Source organism: Lolium rigidum, chromosome 1 (genome assembly GCF_022539505.1).
Source record: "Lolium rigidum isolate FL_2022 chromosome 1, APGP_CSIRO_Lrig_0.1, whole genome shotgun sequence".
NCBI classification, from domain to species: domain Eukaryota; kingdom Viridiplantae; phylum Streptophyta; class Magnoliopsida; order Poales; family Poaceae; genus Lolium; species Lolium rigidum.
This window is the reverse complement of record NC_061508.1, coordinates 213,535,848-213,543,035: the sequence shown is the minus strand read 5'-3', so window position 1 is coordinate 213,543,035 and position 7,188 is coordinate 213,535,848. Positions and strand designations below refer to the sequence as shown.

The following is a 7,188-nucleotide window of genomic DNA, read 5'->3' as shown; positions in this document are numbered from 1 at the left end:
GAAAACTTTAGTACCAAACAAGGCCTTAGACGGGGAGGAAAGCAAAGTAATGCACCTTTGACGGAGGATTATTATTATTGTATAAAACATTCATTGTAAAAGTGTAAAACAGTTCAGGCCCGGTGTAGCGTGTTCCTCCCCAGTGCTCATACATACATGACTTAATATTTAAAATGTTTATCGTACAGTGGAATGGAGATGGAATGGAGCTCGCTATTGGCTCCGCTCAGGTGAATATGTGGCGCAGGCGATCCATTGAATAGGTGAACGCCTTCTGGACCTCCTCTAGGCAGTGGTTCTTCTCTTCCTGGGACCAGGTCTGAGCAAAAATATGATCGGGTTAAGACACTGAGACACACGGGCATAACAAAAATAAGAGCACGAAAACAAATCTCTTAAACTTACAGAAGCAACTTGGTTAAGTTTGGCGCGGACATCCTGCAGCAGCTGGGACAGGGAACCTTCCCACTTGTAGAACTCCAGCTCTTTCTTGTTCAGAATCTTCTCATCAATCTAAAATGTATAGAGGGCATGATTACTAGGTTAAACGGTATCCATCAATGAAGGAACAGGTAACTCTCGCTCACGCACACCACACTGACAGATTACAGGCTGCCATGATACCCAGATTTGCATTGGATAAGTAAAATACAAGGATTCATGTTCCACATAAATGGCCAGCCATAGAATGAATGTAAAAGTATTTACACACGGAAACTGCAAATGTAGCCTGAGCCACATGTAACTTGTTTTTTTTTTTGAAGATTTTAAAATAGACATTTTAAGGTTTCGAAACATTCTAAAAAAAATCCTAGATGTTGATAATGATGTGTTCTACAAACGTGCAAAATCTCAATTCAAACACCTTTTATTCTGGGCCAGAAAAAAATGACAAAATCTGACGAATTCGGAAGGTTTGAAAATTCGTTACTGTTCGCTATTTCAGATCCTCACTTTTGTCATTTTTGCACAGAATACAATGCATCTCGAGTTAAAATTTTGCATTTGCATAGAATACATCATTCCTACATATAGAATTTTATTCAATTTTAAAAAAACTTAAAATGATATTTTCGAAATTTTTCGCAAAAAGAAGCTACATGTAGCTCGGTCTACAAAACGTTGTCACTCCATTTACATAGCAGAAGGCGTGTATATAAGTGACCCTCAACAGAGTGCATACATCATAATACTACCCTCAGTTGGAATTTCAATCAGTAAAAAACCAGAAGATTGAGATTTAAGAATCAGTGCCAACAACACATTGTTAACAACAATATGGGAAGCCATTCAAACACATACTATGTGACATCACATGAACGTTTTGGTATAAGGTTCTGTACTGAAAAGTGGTACCTTTGCGCCGATCATTCGACCTCCAGCAGACTGAGCAAAGTACACACTATAGAAGTGACAGAGAAATGCTTGCGAGTCCTTCTCAGACAACTCTTCCAGATAGGAAGCATGTTTAGTGCCAGGGGCAGATGGTTCTGGAATTGTGTGACCCTGTTCACTGAACCATTTCAGATCGTTCTTCAGTGCCTCTGATCTCTCTAACCCAGTATTCTGAAACTCCGCATCTGAAAGCATAGATAACTAAAATGTGAATCAGCAATATCTAGCCAACAACAATAAAAGAAATGTTGTTGGTCCTTCCTAAGTTCCTAGGTGATTAGTATAATTTACGGCAGAACCACTATGAGATTTCAGTAATTACGATGTTTATTGATTTTCTTTTGCGAAAAACGATGTTTATTGTTCTAAGCAGGATAAACAAAGTAAATTCCATCGAGCTAAATCTTTCCAATTCTAAGTAAGTGACCAGACAGTGTTACCTGTTAATGGAACTATGCAGCTAAAGGTCCCTACTGTCTATTCACAAATTACTTGTTGCATGGGCTTAGCCCAGTGGTTGGGGTTGCAGTGGCGCACTCCAACGACCGGAGTTCGATTTCTGTCAGGGATGAATTTCGGAATTGTCACGCCAAGTCCCGCTTCTACTATATCAAAAAGTGTCTAGTTCCTCCTAGACACAGTTTCATAACTGAAGGTGGTCAAAGTAGACAACCATGAATTTCACAAGTTCATATAAAGCAGGTAAGTAAAACACCATTTATCAAACCAGATTAATATAGATAATCTAGATATGGCCAATTTTAATTTTAAATATACAGCTGCAATAGGTATAGTTACCAATCTACTAACCCTTTGTTTATTTGCTAGTTTTGATCAAAACTATTATTTTCGTCCCAAAAAACAGAATTATTTATCAAGAACAAAGTTTATCACACCACAACCGACTAAACCAGTCCATAACAAACAGCAGAGCGAAATTATAACAAGTTAACAACATCAACATAAAACTGAATTTTGCTACGAGGGAAATGTCCTTGCAGACACAACTGAAATTGTTATCATTATCGCACGGTTAGCCTTAGCCCTCCAAGATTTCCAACAACTTTTTTTTAATAATTTCTAACATCTCAGGAATAAAGCAGTGGTCCATTGGATGACAGCATATAGCTATATCAGGTGCCAATAGCATGAAAAAACCATTCACAGTGCCTAGAGTAAAATCCAACATGTTTGCCAAGTAGAGGAAAAATCACTATACCACTACGGTATATACTTATATAAAAAGGACGTACCCAGTGCTGAGAGCTCCCGCGCTGTGCGGGGTCTGGGGAAGGTGTTAGTGGCAAGCCTTACCCCCCACGAAGTGCAATGTGAGGAGACCGCGACTCGAACCTGGGACCTCTCGGTCACAGGCGGTGAGGCTCTACCGCTGCACCAGGCCCGCCCTTCAAAATGACGTACCCAGTGCTGAGAGCTCCCGCACTGTGCGGGATCTGGGGAAGGTGTTAGTGGCAAGCCTTACCCTCACAAAGTGCAATGTGAGGAGACCGCGACTCGATGGTATATACTTATATGTGAAGCAAAAAAAATTACGCTCCATATCACAAGCAAATGTGATTAAAAATGCACGAGTTCCAAATATTTCTTAGTTGATAACTTGATATATGAGTACTATTTGTCACTAATAATTGTTTGCGAAATCATTCAAACTGGGAAGTGTGAAAAATTGACGCGAAGTGTTTCCCCGGGATCATTTTAGATACAAAATGTTGCCGAATCACCTAAAGAATCGAACGTGATATCCTGCAGCGCATATATTCAGATCCACAATTGGTTTGTGGCAACATCCAGCATGTCTCTTCGCAACAGTTAAACACTAACGTTTGAATGTGATTTAAATATTGTGATTCCAATCTTGAATTCAACTAGATCACTTTCAGTGGGAACTCTCGATCTGCCTCTAGTCTTAGTATTGAAGTGCATCTCATCATATAGGTTTATAATAGAAGAAAAGAACATACATCATCCTATTAAAAATTCAGTCCAATATCTGGTTTTACAAAATAAGTATGTATTGTCTCGAAAGCATATGCAACGTCTGCGTGCCTTCCTTTGGACCGGGGATGAATCTTGCAACGGAGGCCAATGCAAGGTGGCTTGGGAAAACGTCTACGTTCCTAAAAAGCTTGGAGGTCTGGGGGTCATATCCCTCCCTTCACAAAATTCAGCTCTTCTCGCTAAATTTCTCACCAAACTTCACGCTGACTCCTCTGCCCCTTGGGCATCCTGGTTTCGCCGGATGTACGGCTGGGATGGCTCCCGCGACCTGGGGGACCGCCATCACCTTGACACTCCCATTTGGAAGGATATTGTTGCCGGTCTTGCTGCCTTTCGCTCTATCTCCAAGGTCACCTTGGGGAATGGGACCTCCACGGCCTTCTGGATAGATCTCTGGCTTGGGGATCAACCCCTGCATGAACGCTACCCCAACCTGTTCTCCCACTCTACTCGCCCTCACATTAATGTCACCACTACCCTCTCCTCGGGCCTCCGCAGCATCCTTGGACCTCGCCTCACTGCTGCCGCGGCGGATGACCTTCGAGCTTTGTCTCATGAGCTGAGCTTGGTTGACCTGCGTCTTGACGTTCCGGATCTACGAGACACCCGCCTCTCTAACAAAAAACTCTCAAACAAATGTTTCTATGTCCACTCCTTCAGGCATTTGCAGATAGATGACATGGAGACGGTGATCTGGAGGAGTGCAGCTCCTCTCAAATGCAAGATTTTCTGCTGGCTGGCTAGGAAGAAACGGCTCCCCACTAACAAACGGCGGTTTCGGCATCACCTCACCACCTCCGCCGCCTGCCTCTCCTGCAACATTGATGAAGATACCGACCACTTGCTGCTCTTCTGCCCTCGAGCCACTGAAGTCTGGGACTTCTTCCACCACGGCTTCGACCCCGCTGACTACTCCAACTTCTCCGACCTCTGCCTCAAGAAAAGCTGCAGCTACGAGGAAGCCACCATCAACACAGCCATTGCTTGGAATATTTGGAAGCGACGGAATGCTCAGACTTTCAACGACGCTGTGGAAAGTCTCTCCTTTGTTACTCGTAGATGTATCCAGGACATTAGGCTCTGGGCTTTTAGATGTAACTCCCCTTCCTCAACCTCCTTCCTTAATTCTTGGTGTAATGGATACGATCCCCCCTGAACTCTCCTCCCTCTTTCTCGTTTTCTCTTTAGCTCTCTCTCCTAGCTGCCTAGCTACCTAGGAGCCTCTCATCTCCCTTGTTTTGTACCACCATGTGTTTTTGTTGGCTATAAAGTGTTCAGGCTGGCGTAAGCCCGCCGTAGTCCAGGTCAAAAAAAAAAAAAAAAGAAAGCATATGCAATAGTTATGGGCTTAAAATCTTTGTATACCTGAATTTGGATTAGTAAGCCATGGCTAGTATTAGGAGAACATATCTTTCGCAAACAACAGAAGAACCAGGAATGGCAAAACAATTGCTTGTCTGGCCCTTCGCCAGTACATTCGATTTTAATTTAGCAATATACTCCAAATAAGGCTCATTTCTTTTGGCGGCTTCTCCGAGAAGCTGCTCTCCCCCTAGCTTCCTGAAGAAGCCGCACCAAAAATTTAGGGAGGCTTCCGAACTAGTCTAGCCTAGACCATTTCGGAAACCTTTCAAAATTTTGGGGGCGGCTTCTTCAGGAAGCTGGGGAGGGCAGCTTCTCGAAGAAGAAGCTGCCAAAAGAACTGAGCCTAAACCGTTCACAAAATCACTACCCAGCACCACGCGCTAGCAGTTGCACAAGGGGCAAAAGATTCGAAATTTATGTTAGGTTTTTAGTCTTCTGTAGCGAATACATCCACAGCCGTTGGATTTTGCAGTGTACGGCGGCAAGTTGCCATGCATGTGCCCTACTGCCAAAAATTCCAGCGCTTATTCAAATGCGCGGGGATTAGCGTCCAAGAAATTAACATGTCAAAAAGCAAGGCCAATGGCGAGGGTTTGCAGTCACTCACACCAGGGGAAGGGGACGACGGCGCGGTTGACGATGTTCTCGAGCGTCTCGAAGACGAGCTTGCTGTCGACGAGGAAGCGCAGGTAGCCCTCTACGGTAGCGTTCCGCAGGTGTTGACTGTCCTCGCCTGGTCCTCGGTGTGCAGGCTCATAGCGATATCCTTCATCTCCTCCACGAAGGTCTTCTCCCCGTCCTCCCCCCTTGCCGAGGGAGGCATCTTGGTCGCCGCCGCCGCCGCCGCGACCATCCTACCCCGCTGCGAATGAATCACAGAAATCCCCGGCACACGGCGCGCGCCGGCTGACATGGGCAGGCCGTTGCTGTTCTTCCCAGCGGCGGAAACGGAGAAAGCTACGCGCGGAGCCGGAGAGGCGAGGGTGGGCAAGCTGGTTGCTGCTGCGGACGCCATGGGTGTGGATTGGCGAGCAGTCGACAATGCCGAAAGGGAAGTGCGTGGGGTGGTGGCGAGATACTGCCGTGGGTGCCATGGGACCGGATCGGAGAGGCTTCTCTTATAGCGCTAGGGTGAGGGCGACGCGTGCGACGTGGTGGGAGGAGCGGAGCGGAGGAGGACGTGCGGTGTCGACGCGACGGGAGCGAGGAGATTGGAACGTGAGCGTTGCAACGGCGGCGGGATGGCCGGGTCTCGAGTAGAAAGCGAGCTGGGAATAAAATACTGGATTGGACTGCTACGTTGGGTTGGGGAGGGAAGGATTGGATTGGCCGGCAATGGCGTGAGGGCGAGCCTCTCTTCGCCACGGCGAAGGCTCGGCGATGTCACCATGGGGTTCTCTTTTCCTTCGGCTTGACAATGTCACGATGGGTTCGCTTTTTTTTCTTCACAATGTCACGATGGGCTCTCTTTTTCTTCGGCTCACGATGTCACGATGGGCTGTCTTTTCCTTCGGCTTGACGGTGTCACGATGGGCTATGTTTTTAATTGCCTTGGCGATGTCACGTCCATGACATTTCTTGTCGATCCGATAAATTTTGTTTTTTCAAAAATCTAGGGGACCAAGTTTTGGGAGAACAGTCTAGCTAGAGCGCGACGCGCCAATCGCACCCTAGCTAGTTGATCGAGCGTTGCAGGTTATTTGATGATGTCTCTTGTTTTTTCCATATATTTGCTTTGTTTTCACCCAAATCAGAAGGTATTACACCGAAGCTTGAGGTTCAGACCTGGAATATGATGCCCACCATGGATTCTGGAAGGCATACAAGCTAGAAGCTGTGGGTTTAAAAGGGATTAACACTACCAGAAGTCACATCGTTGCGGAGTATTTCCTTCTTTACCTAGTGCCAAATCTCGGGTACGCGACAAATAGCTTTTTTTGCCGAGTGCCAAATGAATACATATGGGAAAGTTTAACCTTTGTTGAGTACAAACACTCTGCAAAAAAAACTCGCACGATGAGATCATGAAAATACACTCGGCAAACAAAAACATATGACAAAAGGTCTCTTTGCTGACACTCGTAATGGGAACTGCCACGTGGGAGCTGCCATGTGGCTCTCTCCTCACACGCCTGACGGGTGGACTGATGCCATCAACTTTTGCCAAGTGCCAAGCAAAGACAATCAGCAAAGAAAATATTTGCTTAGTGTGTTTTAGATGGCACTCGGTCACATACCCCCTTTGCTAGTGATTTTCAGATGTCACATAGGAAAGACCCACTTCGCCCGGTTTGGAAACGTGCGAAACCAACATCATATTTCAGATAAAAAAACACGTTGTGGATCTAAAAATGATTTTTGAAAAAGTTAGGAACAAGTGAAAGTTGACGCTTGGTTTAAATTTTGGCC

At 45.4% G+C, this 7,188-nt stretch overlaps 1 pseudogene; it reads right to left on the bottom strand.

The window, feature by feature from the left end:
* Window positions 1-226: 226 nt before the first annotated feature.
* Window positions 227-5,794, bottom strand: LOC124683103 (annotated as a pseudogene).
* Between the last annotated feature and the right edge of the window lie 1,394 nt (window positions 5,795-7,188).